This window comes from Vicia villosa, linkage group LG2 (assembly GCF_029867415.1).
Source record: "Vicia villosa cultivar HV-30 ecotype Madison, WI linkage group LG2, Vvil1.0, whole genome shotgun sequence".
NCBI classification, from domain to species: domain Eukaryota; kingdom Viridiplantae; phylum Streptophyta; class Magnoliopsida; order Fabales; family Fabaceae; genus Vicia; species Vicia villosa.
The window spans coordinates 70,406,615-70,425,026 of NC_081181.1; the positions used below are offsets into that span (position 1 = coordinate 70,406,615).

Consider the following 18,412-nt stretch of genomic DNA (forward strand, 5'->3'; position numbering starts at 1 on the left):
TTTTATGTTCAAAACTAAATAATTTTTAATAAGTTTAAATTTTAAATCCGGTTATCAAACTAAAAACCGGTTATTAAATCAAAATCGATTATTAAATCTGGTTATGGATATAACCGGTTTATAACCGGTTTTGAAAAAATAAATCCGGTTATGACAATTGGTTTTAAAATCCGGTTATGTTAAATGGATAATATATAAATATGGACTTATTATGCATAATAACCGTCCATGAACACCCCTAATCCTATATACATATTTGTAAATAGAAGGCAACTAATCCTAACTAAGTGCATATGCCTAGTAGTTTAACTGACTTATGATGCAAGTAACGAACTTGCAACATAAGTAAATTCCTTTTAATTATAAATTAGGTATATAATAGTGTTAATCAATGTTGATCAAACTAATACTAGTAACTAATAATGGTTAGAAATGATCAAAGTGGCAATTAAATAAAAAAATTGAGAGAAGCGTCAAGGATTATATGTTAGCATTTAAATAAAAATTAAAATGATAAATTTATTACTACGATTTTGAGATCTAAAAGAAATTTGTTTTCAAACTAAGTGAAAATCAAATCCATTCCATTCAATTTTATCAAAAATATTTTGTTTTTAAATTAAATCTTTAAAATAATAAAAAATTTACAAGCACAATTAGAAAAGAAACAATTTATGACATAAAGACTAAAATCAAATATTTCACAAGAATTAAAAAAAAACAAATAAAATATTATAGTTAGAATAAAAATTATATATTTAAACGTTAAATTATGGGTCATGCTAACATGTGCCCCAAGGGCATATGTTAAAAGTTAAATGTAGATTTTTTTTTTAAAAAATTGTGCATTGTTTTCATAAAAAATTTATAATTAATGTGTTTATTATGTTTTCCAATATAAATGTACTATATTTAGGTTTCTTAACATGTGCTCTTGGGACACATGTTAGCTTTATCCTATAAATAAAATCAGGAAGAATAAGAAATAATGAAGTCCTTAATTCGCGTGCTATCAAGTTACATAAAATGTATAATTTCAAAATCGTCTTTGAATACGTGCCACATAGGACTTCAACTTTACCAAAGTTAAACTATAGTTAAATAAACCCTCGTCAAATATTTGTCACAGTAAAGTACTTCTACAATGTGTGCTAAGTTGAGAAAATAAACTCAATTTCCATAATCAACTTTCAATTCCTGTAAACATGTCTAGTTTTTGCTTCAGATAATTATTGGATGATGGGTATACACCAACCATACTTCAAATTATCGAATGTTTTTTTCCCACTAAAAATGCTTTTGCACCAAATTTAATTCCTAAATGATTCCCCCCTTACTTCAACATTTTTTGTTAGTCTACACTTGTTTCAATTAAATCACAGTGACATCATTTGCTAGCTTACGATTACAGTCCAAAACATATGAATCAACAAATCAAAAGAATGGTGTCCGACCAAGAAAACACAACAAATTAACAGCTGTATAATATTTCTCTCTCAACAAGAAGACCATGATAATAATCCCAAATAAACACAACTTTCTCGATGAAACCGAAGCATATACATAATATTTGTTCAACTCAATTATTTAATCATAAGTAAAACAAGAAACATAAAATTTACAACCAAGTCCTAGACTTTCACGTACACCAAAGTTCTATATATAGCACAACACACTTTGCTTCAAAACAGCAATACCAAATATATCAACTAGTGCAATAAGCAAAAAGTAATTTAAGATAAATATATCAATGGCTTCACCAATGAAATTCAGCATGCTCATAGCTTGTGTTATGGTTTTGGTTATGGTTGTTGCTGCTCAAAACAATGGAGTAGACACTGTTGATAAAGCGTCTAATGATATGCCTGGAATGTGGATGGGTGCTGCTCCTGCACCAACACCGCAATCTTCTGCTTCTTCGCCAGTTCTCACTTATTCTGCTGCCATCCTCGTTTTCCTTCCATTTATGATTTCATTGGTTGTTGCCAAATGAGATGGATTTGGATTTTATTAACTCTACATGTTTTTCTGGTTTGTCTTAATTTGGTTGCTATTGTTGTATGTGTTGATGTTTTATTAGGAAGTGCCTATTATGAGTAAGGGATAATAAGCCTTTAAGTCATATGATGGTTTTATTTATGTTTCATTTATGTTGTGTATTTTATTTATAAACATTTAAGTTGTGTACTTTTGAAGTTATACTTATGGAATAAAAGAAATCATCATCTTGCTAATGATAGTTTCAACTATATTTATATGCAATCATAAGTATTTAGACGTTTGCAAGGCTTTTCTTTTTGAGTTTTCCAATATGAAACTCAAGTTTACAATCTAGGGTATAGGACATTCGAACAAGACGTTGAAGTAAATGTTGATCGAAACCTAGTGACAAATTCTAGGAGTGATACCTGCAAACACTCAAATGCACAATCAGTAGCTATCAAAGGTAGGCGGTCTTTTTAGGTTTAGAAAGTGTGTATCTGAATCGGAAGTCTTTATGAGGCTTTTATAGTGAGGTCTCAAGAACCTAGAACCATTTGTTTCCTAGAACTGCTAGGGATCCAGGAGGTCTATGTTGTCTAATAATGTAGTACGATCTAAGTAGGTCTTGATCAAGTGTGTTTGCTTAGGAGATTCAATTGTCATCTTTAATAAGTGACACTGACAAATTCAAGCAAAAACATATTGTATGTGTTACTTTTATAAGTGAAATCCGTGTCAAACACGTCATCAAAATGTTTAAAGAATCCAATTCACCTCTTCTAATTTATTAATTTTTCATATTTAAAATGATATTTAAAGAATTCAATCATCTTACAATTGTTTTCTCTAAGCACAATACTAAGATTCCATAAACCATTAGTAAAAAAAATAACCGTCAATCTAAATGAAAACTCAAATTTTAAGGATGATGTGTTTTTGACAATTTATTTTATTTTTGTAATGTTGATATGTACCACGTTCTTTCACATAACACAACAACTTTTTTTTTCTTTTAAATATTTTCTCACATAAATATGAATTCGCAACAATTACAATAATAAATCTTAACCTCTATTTCGTCTCTAACCCATGTCACCAACTTATGTCGTGAAATAATTTATCTATTGGCTGTGAATCGTAGGCAGCAATCAAAGCTAGCACAACAAGAAAACTTGTGATTGGCTACAACAGAAACCGTAGCTAATATGTAGCAAATCTCTATCAAACAGAGTTAGTTGGAGATTTGTTTCGAGTTAACTAGGATTCATGCCGTAGCATGGATTGAGTGGCTAATCACCTAGTACAATATTTCCTAGCAAAATTCCAACTAATAATTAATAATCCCTACCTAAACCAAAACTAAACTGTAGCAAAACACCGGTCTTGAGTTTATGTTTCCCAACTATACAGCCACAATTTCGCCACAATAATATCACAGTAAATCTCTAGCTAAATTAGGATTATCCATATTTTTAGTAATCAAAACTAATTAGGCTGTAAATGGTAAAAAAAAACAAATTTTTTGAAGATATTTTAATTTTCAATAACTAAGCAGTGATTTAAATATACTCAATTACAATTTTAAAACATTATACTCATATACATATCGTAATTTTGGACTAAACACGTCAAGTTGACTCAAAATCAAACAATTTTAAAACTATTATACTCCTATACATATCGTAATTTTGAAGGTAGTAATTGTTAGAAGATCAATCACTTAGAAAAACTAATTAAACATGATAATCATTCTCTTTACCAGCAGATACAACAAAACCTAAAGTTAATATGAGTGTACCTAGTCATTAAAGGAAAGTAACTTTTCCAAAGAAGCAAGAATCCCTGGAGTCTCTCCACTACATCTTGTTCCTATTGACAGCAACAAGATTTTGAAAGACTCACTTGCTTTTATTGCAATGAAATCAGAATTCTTCTAATTCAAATGTTGTATCACTTCACTTACTGCAAGCAAAGCATGAATATACACATTTTTAACATGCCATTGTCAAGCTTCATCGAATGTGTATCCACTGACCAACATGAATGGGGAAACATAAGTTTCATATAAATTTTTTTAAGTATTAGAATTTACCGGACTAGCAGCAGTGAGAGCCCCATAAACTAAATTGAATTCCTTATCACCATTCTTAAAGCCATAGGGTGGTAGTTGAGATGGTGCAGCTGATGTCCCAAGACATATTAGAAAGTTTTGCATCTAGGCTAGGAATTGTCTTTAGCTGCTAGCATAAACAAAGTTTTACATACAAAAAGTCGCGCAAATTACTCTTTTCTTTCACTAATCGCAAGTTAATTCAAACACCTATTTAACAATAAAACATCAATTGTATGCAACAAAATAATAATGCGAACACAATGCATGGTTATAGAAAGAGCTAACTTATCCACTTAACCTAAGGCTTTAAGAAATAAATGATTTTATACACCACCCAACAACAGTGACAGTTCTTTTAAGACATTGGCAATTAAAACAACATCAAAAAATTATCTGTAATACAGACTTACTTTTAAAGCGGTCCTGCTCACGGAGCCTGTGTTTAGCAGCCTTTTACGTTCGGTTTTCTCCTCAACCTCTCGCTCACTAAACAAAATGCATTAATATCCAACTTTAACTATCCAAGCACACACAATCAATTATTAAATCCCTCAGGTTGTGGACTATTACAAAATCATATGTTGATTAACATGATGATTCACATGTAAACTAGAGAATGACATTTAACATTGTATCCGAAACCCAAACACACAGACAGGTAAAACACAAAATTACTTAGCTATGCCTAATTTCCCATCAATTGCGATCTAGTGGTTTCTAGATTCTTCTCACAAAGGTAAGACTATTGCTATTTATCTTCTATAGCATATGTTGATTAAAAACAGGACTATACTACAAATGCAGACCATAAATGATTTTTAAGCATAACCAACTTACTGCTATGTTCATGCAATAGGTGTCATTTTCCAGCAATTACTTCCATGATACAACATTAACATTTGTGATTTACTCCTTGAGAATCCATATTAGCAAACCATTGAATTACTTAATCAATCAAATAGCAATTTATTTCACAACAAGTATTTCCATAATTCTAAACTAAGAATGGTTTCAGATTAGTTTGAGATAACAGAAACAAAGGTAAAACTTGAATACCATCAATGTGAGGGGTAAAATATGAGAGCGAAAGAATCATACCGCGTCATATTGCAACGGGAGGGGTTACAAACACTCAAATTTTCGTCTTCGTCATAGAAACCCAAAGGTAAAGGATCATTTCCCAACTCGAACATCAACGCATCCACAAGCCATGAGTTTTGTTACTAAACCAATTAAGGCAAAATGATGCCACAACCAATTACAAATTTATAAAAACAGGGCAACAACTATTAAAGCAATTAAGATTTAAGAAAAATAAACAATTTTTTTAATGTTTAAGCAATAAATCCCATGTATTTTAATTTTAGTAAAGTAACAATACAATACCTTTTACCCTTTCAAATGTTCCTCTCTCTTAAGAAAGAAATAATCTTCACTCTGAGATGTTAATGCTACACATCATAAATCAGAAAAAAACATGAACATGTACATTAATTTGGAACATATAGAATCATACAAACTCTACAACTAAAGAATGAGCTTTTCAATAATGTACTTACCATGAAGCAATTCTAAGGACATTATGTCCCATCCCCCTCTATTAATCTTCAGTCTCGAAATCTCCCAATAACTCGACACCGTAATTCTATACTAGGATCTTTATGCATCCATCTCCTTTCTCGACAGCAGGTTAAAGTACTTACATTTACTATAAAAAATATTGAAATATTACTAACTAGACCTTGCTATATATTATTGTAATAATGCGATTATAGAATCAACTTCCTAGAATTACTTTACTATTATTCCTAACAAGAAATCATTTTTAAAAGTGAAATACTTAGGGAAAATGATGTATGTTTAGGTAGTGTTGTTGGACTAGTGCATGATTGAGAAAGTTTGGGTGGATCATTTTGACCTCTCCTAAAGTAAATTAAAATATAAAAATGCCAAAGACAAGATCAACAAAACACCTACTGTAACAGAACATCAACATAAAAAGCATTACCATTGTTTTTGACAAGTCTGTCCCTTAAAGCTTTGTCCCCTTAATTTATCATTCACTTGATCTACCTCAAGTTTTATGAACAACAAAAACATGCAGCAAAATGAGAAGAACCATGTAAATAGAAAACAATTTCTTTGTTTTAGTCATTTTCTCAAACTCCTAATGTGCATTTCAGCACAAGCATATAATATATACCTTTTGTCCAAAATGAAATTATCCAACAACATTAACTAGCTACTAAAAAGCAAAAACGAAAGTAAGAATTGAAGAGAGTAAAATCGAAATCGAATGAAGAATCTTGTATAATATTCGAAGTTATGGTAAGAGCTGTGAGCTTAGAATTATAAGACACAAGGTATATATTTTTTTGTAACAGCAACTGGGTTATTTGAATTGTAACATAAACCGGGTCGAGCTGTTTAATCAAACATGACCCGGTCTGTTTTATAACCCAAATTGGATATACCAAACCAAAGCCTAATTAGGTTACAAGATTAACATAAAAAAGCATTACCATTTTTTGTGACGAGTCAGTGCTTGCACTTTTTGCCTAAAAGATAATAGGCTACACAATAACAATAAGTAGTAAACTATGATGGAAAATTAAAACAATCAAACAGTAAGACTGAAATAAATATGAGCTATGAATGACTTCCGAATGGTGGAGATTACAACACAAGCTGCAGTCTTCATCTGATTTCAACGATGAAGATGAAGAATAACCACAACAATCTGTCTCACATAAGAGCTGATAGTTAGTGTCGTTCATTCGCACCAATACATACCAAAAATAGTAAAGCTCCATGAAACAAGAAACCTGAAGTAACAAAAGAAGAAGCCACACAACACAATGCATTTTGCTTACCCATCGCAACAGGATAGTCAAACTTCTCAGCAGCAGGGATCAAGGCTCACAGTATGTATTGTCCGTCGTACAGTTTCACAATGTTGGTACAAACTTGAGCAATATGTAGACTAATCAACAAAGAAAAACACATATATTAGTTATAACTATCTCAACATTTGATTAAGGGAAGAGAATAGTGTGATAGTATAATTGCAAACACATCAAGGTTGTGTTTGAATAAACATCTTAATTAAGCGCTTCTAGCATAAGGGCATATGAATACGCTATTTCTTTAACTAAGGGTTAAATAAAGTCATATATTTTCATATAGTTATAACTTGTTTTATAACATGTCTTTGAGGATTCATAACAATCGGCATCAAAAAATTATGGACATGTTATAAGTTGTTACCAATCCATAAATATCAAACAGTCTTGGGAATGTTTATGTTAGTAAATAAGCTAAAATGGTTAATCCAAACAAACCTCAAGTACATAATACCTATTACAAACAAAGCAAGTATAACAAATTACCTTGCCACTGTCAGTAGGACCAATAACAAGTTGTGCATAACCCATTTTAGTCTTATGAAATTGTGAACAGTTTCTTCGTCGAGCTCAGAAAGTGGTGCAGTGATAACTGACGGCTTGAAAAGAAGCAAGAATTGCAACAGCAGTGTAAGCAGAACCCCAAACGACGATAATGATTAATGAACTCATCCCCAATTAATTAAATTGATAAATAACAACACAATTGCAATGAAAATAGAATGCACCTTCATCAATAACTTTACTTCACGTGCGATTGTGAAGATTGACTCTTGAGACACCGCTGAAACAGGAACCCTAAAAAGCATATCAAAAGTAATTGAAAGTGTTAGACACGCTATCAAAATCGTAAATTGAGAAAGAAAAAAAATGAAGATTGATGTTGTAGATGGCAGAGAATGCAGTGATTCAGAGAAAAGTAGTTCGAACATTATCGAAATATCGATTCTAAGCGAGATCGTGCGAACGAGAACATTCTAAGATCGATTCAGAGCGAGAGTTTGATCAATTTGGAGCGAGAGTTTGATTGATTCAGAGCGAGAGTTCGATTGATTCAGAGAATTTGTGATTCAGGGGAACACAGAGGAATTATGTTTCTGATGCTTGATCGAAAACGAATACCAGAGAAATAGGGTTTTTGGTTTATGATTTTTTTCTCTATTCACTGGTAACAAGAATGAGAACGATGGCGTGAAGAGGATTTTTATTTTTTGTTTATTTTAGGTCAATAAAAAAAAATATTGTTGGTAATTAAAGTTAAATGGTTGTTTTTTAATTGAGATTAACTATGAAAACAATTGGAAGTTAAATTACGGTAGCTAATCCTGTATTTTCTTGTAGTGTAGAACTCTCGTATCATTCATGAACTCCACTAACCATTTTCCATGAAAAAAATGTTGAGGTTTTCAAAGCTTGAACTCTCATGTCAGCCTGAACTCCACTTTGACTCAAAAAATATATTTTTTTGAGTGTGAAGTTTCGACCTTGCAGTTGTTTCTTTTTTCTAACATGTCATTTTCTTTTAGCTGTTTGTTTCCGTGAAATTTCAATCAAACAACTTTGTGCATAATTTCAAAGATACATTAATCATAGTGGGTCACTTGTTGACTTGACAAAGTTTTACTCCAAATCATCTCCTACCACTCACTCAATCCTTGTTCATAATCTTGTTTCCTAATAAACAAACATTTTTCCATTTTTATTCTTTTGAGTTTGATCTTATAACATGGCTGAAGCTGTCATCGAATTTGTGCTTGATAATTTGGGCTCACTCATTCAGAAGGAGCTTGGCCTATTTCTAGGTTTCAATCGTGAATTAGAAAGTCTTTCCAGCTTGCTATCTACAATCAAGGCTACACTTGAAGATGCTGAGGAGAAACAGTTCTCAAACAGAGCTATCAAAGATTGGCTTCTTAAGCTTAAAGATGCTGCTCACGTCCTTGATGACATCTTGGACGAGTGTGCCACCCAAGCACTGGAGTTGGAGCATGGAGGATTCAAGTGTGGACCATCACACAAGGTACAAAGCTCTTTCTTATTCTCTTTTCATCCAATGCATGTCGCTTTCCGTTACAAAATTGCTAAGAAAATGAAGAACATAAGAGAGAGATTAGATGGAATTGCTGAAGAAAGGACCAAATTTCATTTGACTGAGATTGTTAGAGAGAAGAGAAGTGGAGTCCTTGATTGGCGCCAAACTACTTCAATCATTGCTCAACCTCAAGTCTATGGAAGAGATGAAGATAAGGATAAAATTGTAGACTTTCTGGTTGGTGATGCTTCTAGTTTCGAGGACTTATGTGTTTATCCAATAGTGGGTCTTGGTGGACTTGGAAAAACAACACTTGCCCAACTTATCTTTAATCACGAGAGGGTAATTAACCACTTTGAGCTAAGAATCTGGGTATGTGTTTCAGAAGATTTTAGTTTGAAGAGAATGACAAAAGCCATCATAGAATCTGCATCAGGCCATGCTTGTGAGGAATTAGACCTAGAGCCGTTGCAAAGAAAACTTTTGGATTTGCTACAAAGTAAAAAAATATTTGCTGGTGTTAGATGATGTATGGGATGATGAACAAGAGAATTGGCAGAGATTAAGATCTGTATTGGCTTTTGGAGGCAAGGGTGCTTCGATTTTGGTAACCACTCGTCTTCCAAAGGTAGCAGCAACCATGGGAACAGTTTCTGCTCATGATTTGTCAAAGCTATCTGACAATGATTGTTGGGAATTGTTTAAACAACGAGCCTTCGGACCAAATGAGGAAGAATCTGCAAAACTCGTGGCCATAGGGAATGCGATAGTAAATAAGTGTGCGGGAGTGCCTCTTGCGGCAATAGCACTGGGAAGTCTCTTGCGTTTCAAAAGAGAAGAAAAAGAGTGGCTATATGTCAAGGAAAGCAAGTTATGGAGTTTACAAGGTGAGAATTCTGTCATGCCTGCTTTGAGATTAAGTTACTTGAATTTGCCGGCAAAATTGAGACAGTGTTTTGCTTTCTGTGCACTGTTTCCCAAAGATAAAATAATAAGCAAACACTTTCTAATAGAACTTTGGATGGCTAATGGATTTATTGAAGATGAGGATATTGGCAATGAAGTGTGGAATGAGTTATATTGGAGATCATTTTTTCAAGATATTGAGATAGATGAATTTGGAAAAATTACAAGTTTCAAAATGCATGATCTTGTTCATGATCTTGCTCAATCGGTTGCGGAAGAAATATGCTCCATTACGGATAACAATGAAGTATCCAGTACATCTGACAGAATCCGCCACCTCTCAATTTATCGGAGGAAATCCTTAGGGGATATCAATTCAGTTCAGTTGCCTACTGTGAAATCATTGAAGACATGTTTAAACCATGTTGACCAACTTTCACCTCATGTATTGAAATGTTATTCTTTACGGGTGCTCGACTTCGAAAGAAGGAAAATATTGTCATCTTCAATTGGTTATTTAAAATATCTAAGGTACTTGAATCTCTCTGCTGGTAAGTTCAAAACTCTTCCAAAATCCATATGTAAGTTGTGGAACTTGCAGACTTTGAAGCTAGACCATTGTTATCATCTCCTTAACTTGCCTAATAATTTGACACAATTGAAAGCTCTACAAAGTATATATTTGACCAACTGCTACTCATTATCAAGCTTGCCCCCCAAGATAAGGAAGTTGACTTCCTTGAAAACTTTAACTCTGTATGTAGTTGGCAAGAGAGAAGGGTACCTTTTGGCAGAACTAGGACAAATGAACCTTATCGGAGATCTTTACGTTAAGCACTTAGAGAGAGTAAAAAGTGTAATGGATGCCAAAGAAGCCAATATGTCGAGCAAGCACATGAAGCAATTGCGATTGTCGTGGGAGAGAAATGAAGAGACTCATTTACAAGAAAATGTTGAGGAGATTCTTGAAGTGCTTCAACCTCAAACCCAACAACTTCAAACTTTGGGGGTAAAAGGATATACAGGTTCCTATTTCCCACAATGGATGTCTAGTCTTTCTATGGAATGTTTAACTTTTCTACAACTAATAGACTGCGAAAGTTGTTTACACCTTCCACAGTTGGGGAAACTACCTAATCTAAAAGATCTAAGAATATTGAACATGTGTCTTGTAATATATGTTGACGAGGAGCCAAAAGAGGGTGGAGTTGCAGGATGTTTCACTAAATTAGCAGTTCTGGTTCTCGAAGAGTTGCCAAACCTAGTAAAGTTATCAAAGGAGGATAAAGAAAACATGTTCCCATGTCTTTCAAGGCTTCAAATTACTAAATGTCCTAAACTTTCGGGCTTGCCATGCCTTCCGTATCTCAATGATTTGCGTATAGAAGGGAAATGCAACCAAGATTTGGTAAGTTCAATTCATAAACTCAGTAGTCTCGAATCACTTCGGTTCAAAGATAACGAAGATCTAACTTGCTTTCCAGACGGGATGCTATGAAACCTCGCTTCTCTAAAGGTATTAGACATTTATGGGCTATTCAAACTTGAGCAACTCCCAACTGAAATCATTTACCTTACAGCTATCCAAGAAATACATATCACCGACTGCGAGAACCTTGAGCCATTGGCAGATGAAGTATTACAAGGGTTGCATTCTCTTAAGTTACTGGAAATTATGAGGTGCCAAAAGTTTGATACGGAGTTGCTCAGAAATAGAAGATTTCGATGAGGCTTTACCAAATAGAAGGTTTTGACAAGGCTTATGAAATATGTCTACCCTGCATTGAAATCATATTTTGTTTGATTCAGTTTAATACATGCTCTCAATGATTTCCCTAATTCTTTCTATATTTTTGGCACTTTTCCTAATTTTTATTTGGTATTCAAGTCATGGATGGACCTAGCTTGGATAAGAGAGCTAGCTATATGTAACTATTGCTGTAATATGCTCAAGTGTGAAAATACAATTAGTTCCATGCAATGAAGCACGGACACGATACGAGTATCGGATACGATACGTATCCGATACGGCGATACGTTACTAATTGAATAATACAAGATACAATACGTTTAAGATACGCATATAAAGATTAAAATAAAATATTTAGTTAAATTATAGTCTAACAAATAGAACTTTCAATACATAACTATATTACTAAAAAATATTAAATCTAAGATATTGGTATAGTATCAATGTTGGAAAATGTTAGTCATATAAATAGTCACTAATAATAGTCACTAATGATCAATATTATTGGCATTGAAAACTTAGCATAGTTATTATTAATAGTTATTGCCTATTACTTTTATCTTAACGTGCAACTATTGCCTAATATGCCTAATAGGAAGTCCCAACTAATGATGAATAATGATGAATTTAATTAAATAAGATATTAAAAATTGATTTAAAAAATTATTGGAATATAAATATTAGGAAAGAATTAAGTAGGGTGGGAAATAAATAATGACTATTAAAAAATAAAAAAATAAACGAAGAGTCGTTAAAAAAATAAAATCTGCAAAAAAAATTGAAGATCACGTATCGGGACGTATCGGAAGCGTATCGCAGCCGTATCGGATTTTTTTTTATTTTTTTATTTTTTAAAAAAATTCCGATACTCCTTCGATACGTATCGGCAGCGTATCGGAGCGTATCGGCGTATCGGAGCGTATCGGATACAATACGACAGGGATTTTGAAGTATCGGTGCTTCATAGGTTCCATGCCATTACGTTCGAGGAATTGCAAAAATAACTATGACGACTAGTTTAGCAAAAGGCACAGAACATTTCCAATTTTCTATCATCAATGAATGTTGAGGGTCTGAAAAGTTTGGAAATTTGCAATTGCAATGATCTAGGTAAACAATGTGATAAGGAAACAGGTGGCAGACCCAAAGCCTAAGGCAAATATTAAAATGAGGTTTTTTTTCAAACACTTATAATTAAAATATGGGTAATGCTAATTTGTGCTTTATGGGCACAAGTTAAGAACTAATTGAAGAAAGAATATTTTGGAACTTGTCTATTGATTTTAATGAAAGTATAAAATTAGTTTTTCTTATTGTATTTTTCAAAATAAAATTTCTAAAAGTAGGTTTCTTAACTTATGCCCTTGGGGTACAAGTTACTATTACCCTTAAAATATTTGATTGTTATGAGACTTCTAAGTGATCGCGACTTTACGTGTCTATTAATCTGATGACTGCAAGTGAACAGTCGTGTCGTGTAGTTTTAAAAGATATTGAATCCACAGGGACTATGAATCGACCTACCGTTATCTAAGGTTACTATGTAAAGCTAAGGCTAAGAATACTTGGGTTGTTACTAAAGGGAAACTAAAAATCTCAATTCTAAGGAATATAATAATAAGCGGATATCAGTATGTATTTTGTCTAACTTAGGTGATCCGAAGTTCCATTGGCTATGGTTCTCATTTAATCAAAAATCTCTATTAACTATATCATTTAAAAGTCCTCCTCTTAAACTCTCGCTCTGTTGATTTAGACTACTATCTTAACTCTTAACGTACGCTCTCGCTGTCCCATTAGATTTAGAAAAGCTTTTTGAAAATATCACAGTTGATAAAATGCTCATTTCATGAAGAGGTTATTTACTTAAATCTCCTAGTCTCAAACTCTCGCTCTGTTGACTCGGATCATGCTAGTATTCCCTAACGTACGCTCCCGTTGTCCCGTGTCGAGTTTAAAAACACTTTTTGAAAATAAATAAATTCTAATTGGTTTTAATACGCTCTCGTTGTCCTTAAAACTAATGTTCTATGTCTACTATCCAAATAAAGATCTCAAACTCTTGCTCTGTTGATTTTAACCTTTATCAGTTCTAAAATCTCAAACTCTCGCTCTGCTGATTTTATAACTTTAGCAAATTAAATTAGACACAAAACCAGAAACGAGTGATTTTTAATAAAACATATTTAAGCCAATTTATTTCGGATCCCTACGGTTAAATTACTTTACATACCGATATCTTAATTAAATTAGCCAGACATATTGATACGGTTAAACATGCATAAATAAATTCGGTTCATAATTTTAGGCATATTAATTGGCATACAATATATCATGCAACAAAATAATAATTAAAGTGATAAATAGAAACCTGAATAATGTAAATATGAAATAAAAACTGGAATCTTCGAGTACTTGAACTTCCACCGCAGGTCGGTTGGATCGTTCTTCAGAAATTATTCGGCGTAAATTAAACAAGAAAATAAAACTAAATCTAACGTAAGGTTAGACCTGTTGAAGGTTCACAACAATTTCCGGTGTAGAAATTGTTGTGAGAAAAGAACAAAGGAAATAAAAATGCTCGTGTGTATACTCGCGCGAGGCACACGTTTAAATTTATGAGATAGTATGATTGATTCCGATAATAATGACTAAAACGAAATTAAAGATAACTATATAAGGATTAAGGATATACTCATGGCCTTGGATCGTATAGTATGAATTTACATTAGCAAAAATATCATATGAATATATATATATATATATATATATATATATATATATATATATATATATATATATATATATATATATATATATATATATATATATATATATATATATATATATATATATATGTATGTATATTATACATTTACATTTTTCCATATTTCTTATTAATATTTAATAAATAATAAAATAAATTAAATAAAAAGAATGACAAATTTGTTTTTTACATAAGAAAGTTGTGATTTATATACATCATAATTATCTTACGTTTTTTGTTAAAATAAATATTATAATATTTTTTAGTATAAATGTTATACCATTTTAGAGGATCCACACACCATAGAATCTCCACGTTATTTTTTAAATCTCTTCCCTTTGAGTTTGATTTTTTAAATATATTTTATAATAAATAATAATATATATAATAATAGTAATATTAACATTTAATAATAATAATATTAATAATAATATGTAATAATAGCTGATTTATAGATAAAAGTATATTATTTCATTCATTAAAACAAAACAAAAAATACATATTGTGAGAGTACATTAGCCATTAAAATAATTTTCTTTTACAATTAATAAATATTTTTGTTTACAAATAATATTTATAAAAATATTAAGAATCTTTGTTTTTAATATAATATTTACTTGTGATTTTGTATTAACGTATTTAAAAATGGTAGATAATGAACCAATATAAAAATTATAATAAAAAAGAATATCTAAGTACATCTTCTTTCTTCTTTCAAAGATATCCTAAACCCTAACAACACATTTCAAAGTGCTAGGTAAAGTAAATTGATAAACAAATTATTTGATAAATAATTTATTATTATAATCATTTTAAAGCATTTAAATTTACATTATCTTGATTATTTTAAAACAATTTGATTTAATAAATTAAATAATTTTTTTATTATTTATTATACTTGTATAGATGAAAGATTAGGAAGAGCACAATAAAAATCATAATAGCACCTCACATCATGTAGAAACACATCATTAAAACACAAACTAAATAAAATAAAGATGATAAACCGTATCTTAAACCAAAAACCAAAAATACATTGTAAAATAAAAAAAATATTAATATTCTAAATATGTCATTGATATATTAATCGATCAATTAAATGTTACTATATATATTATATTATAAATTTTGTGAGAAGCGTGTTTCTTTTCCTGGTTGTGTGGATCAATCTTTCTTTCTGTTAGAAATGTTCAGTATAATTCATTTAGTGCTTATGGCAGGAAATATAGATACAGAGGGTTTGGAGGCCTTGTCTATTAAGGATGAAGGCGGTGAAAAGGGGTTCTCTTTTGATGTTGATAATGAAGGTGGAGATTTAGGAGGGCTGCAGTTTTGTCTAGTTGGAAGATTCTTGAGCGATAGGCCAATACATGTGAAATCGATGAAGACCCGCATGGCGGATATCTGGAGGCCAGTAAAACAAGTCATGATCAAGGAGGCTACAGATGGTAGGTTCCTGTTTCAGTTTAGTCACCGACTGGATATGGAGGCGGCACTAGTTGGAGGGCCGTGGACGTTCGATAATCACCTGTTGGTCCTTGAGAAAGTGCAGGTGGGTGTGTAGATTGATAATATACCACTCTATCATGTGGATTTTTGGGTGCAAGTTCATAATTTACCGGCATGATTAATGATAGAGAAAGTAGGGAAGGCGATGGAAAATTTTATAGGTACGTTTGTTGAATACGACAAGAACAACAATTCCAGCTTTTGGAGACAATATATGCGTCTGAGGGTGAAGATTGATGTTAGGGCACCTTTGAAGAAGAATACGAAAGTGAAAACAAAGGGCGGAGAATGGTGTACGGTCAATTTCAAATATGAGAAACTTAGTATCTTTTGTTTTGTTTGTGGTGTCCTCGGCCATACTGAACAGAGATGTGTTGTTCGATTTGAAATGGAAGAAGATACGGGTTTTAGGGGTTGGTCGGTGGAAATCAGAGCAGAAAATAGAAGAGTGGGTGGTGGCACTTCACGGTGGTTGAAGGAAGAGGATGGTGGTGCAAAATACCCTAGTGCTGAAAGTAGTCATTCCCAGGCGCGTGAGACACAAGCTCCCCAAGGAGGGAGTGTTAGTGCTGAAGATGCAATCGATGTGGTCCCACCAACGTCCAACGTTCAACTTTCGCAGGGGACAAGTATTAATGGGCAATCATTAGCTCATATTGCTGTCTTTGACGTTTCCTCATTGAAATCATTCTCCAATCATAGCCAGATTGTAACTGCACCAGACAAAGCTTTAATTGCTCACCGACAGCCAAATGAAGAGTTTAATAATTATGTCTTGGAACCTGTCTGGGACCCCATCAAGTCTGGCCCACGTGATGCTTCCCACCCTAATGCCCTCACTTCTGTCCCTACCACTTCCCATAATGTCCCTACCTTGTCACCCACATCATATCTCTTTAGTGCTACTACCAATAACATGAAAACACTTATTCCCCCTAATAATCATACTGTGTCGGCCATAGGGAGTTTTCAACCAACCAATTTTGACTTTGCTTTGCCACCCACAAAAAATAACCGTGCCCAACTTGATTACTAGTGAAACCATGCAGCTGAATAATACCCACTCGAAACACCATCTAAAACTCAAACAAAAACCTGTTGTCACTAAAACTCATAACACCAAGCCCCATAAACCCAATGCAACCCGTAAGTATTCAACCAGTCCCGCTATCCCCCCATAATACAGTGTTCTCCCAGCAGTGAATTCACCCTTAGTACTACACACTCCAACAACTCTTTGGACTTGGTGCAGACAGAAAAGAAGCGGAGAAGAGATGATGATGTCGTATACGGGGAAAAGATGAATATAGAAGTTCAACATTTTTTATTGGCAAGTCCTGGCAGCCAGGACTGCCGGGATTAATGAAGATTCTAAGTTGGAATTACCGGGGCTTGAGCAACCCGAGAGCGATTCCTAATTTGCAAGCTCTGGCTCATCAACACCATCCTGACATTATTTTTCTTTCAGAAACTTTAGCTAATTCTCAGAAACTGGAACGTGTTTGTGTATCTCTTAAATTTGAAGCATGCTTATCGGTGGATGTCGTCGGTAGAAGTGGTGGCATTGCTGTTCTGTGGAATAACAGTAAGAAGTGCAGTATTAAGAACTTTAACAAAAACTATATTAACATTCATGTGCAAGATGCTGAGAGAGGTGATTGGAGTCCCACGTGTTATTACGGGTTTCCGGAACGGAATAGACGAAGGCAAGCTTGGAACATGATTCGCGAGTTACATAGTATGTCGAATCTACCGTGGTAGATTATTGGAGATTTTAATGATATGCTGTCTCAGAATGATAAAAAGGTTTAAATATTCATCGGCACTGGTTATGTACTGGCTTCCAAGAAGTTGTTACTGAGTGTGATCTCACTGATATCCAGTTGGAGGGCTATCCTTTCACTTGGACTAAGAGTCGAGGAGCGGCGAATATGATTGAGGAAAGGTTGGATAGAGCTCTTGTTGATTCGGTTTGGCTACAGTCATTTCCTTCTGCTAAATTAACTAACCTTGTGGTATCCCATTCGGATCACAGCCCTATTTTTCTTTGTTGTGATCCGGCGAAAAGTCGGCATAAGAGGAGAAGCTTCAAATTTGAAAATTGGTGGCTTAAAGAAGAGGGGGTGACAGAAGTGGTTCAGGAAAGCTGGAATGGGGTTCTTCAACAGCCTGTTGTTGGTAAAATAGCAAGTTGTGCTACTCATCTTGATCATTGGAATATGTTACGTATACGGCAGAATAATTAGGAAAAAGACCGACTCCGTGCAACATTGGAATTATTTCGTGGGAGTAGTGAGCCATTAGCTGTAGACCAATACATGGCAGCGCACAATGATTTTAATAGAGTTCTTATTCGGGAAGATACTTATTGGAAACAACGGGCAAAGACTCATTGGCTTCGTAATGGTGATCTCAACACTCAATTTTTCCATAGGTCCGCGTCTATTCG

General features: G+C 33.2%; 1 long non-coding RNA gene and 1 pseudogene across 8 annotated transcripts; one reads left to right on the plus strand and one right to left on the minus strand.

Moving 5' to 3' along the window:
* Nucleotides 1-1,758: 1,758 nt before the first annotated feature.
* On the minus strand, nucleotides 1,759-8,435 carry LOC131651290 (uncharacterized). 8 transcript variants are annotated; one of them, XR_009298388.1, is made up of 8 exons: nucleotides 7,930-8,433; nucleotides 7,728-7,797; nucleotides 7,486-7,591; nucleotides 6,105-7,079; nucleotides 5,656-5,804; nucleotides 5,483-5,547; nucleotides 4,076-5,319; nucleotides 1,759-3,945 (listed from the first exon to the last, which is right to left on the minus strand). It is a non-coding gene; the product is annotated as an uncharacterized LOC131651290 (long non-coding RNA). The 8 variants fall into 8 exon arrangements; XR_009298387.1 differs by having other exon boundaries at nucleotides 7,486-7,598; XR_009298390.1 differs by having other exon boundaries at nucleotides 4,076-4,220; nucleotides 4,507-4,582; nucleotides 5,195-5,319; nucleotides 7,486-8,426.
* LOC131651289 (putative disease resistance protein RGA3) lies at nucleotides 8,429-13,887 on the plus strand (annotated as a pseudogene).
* Nucleotides 13,888-18,412: the final 4,525 nt, after the last annotated feature.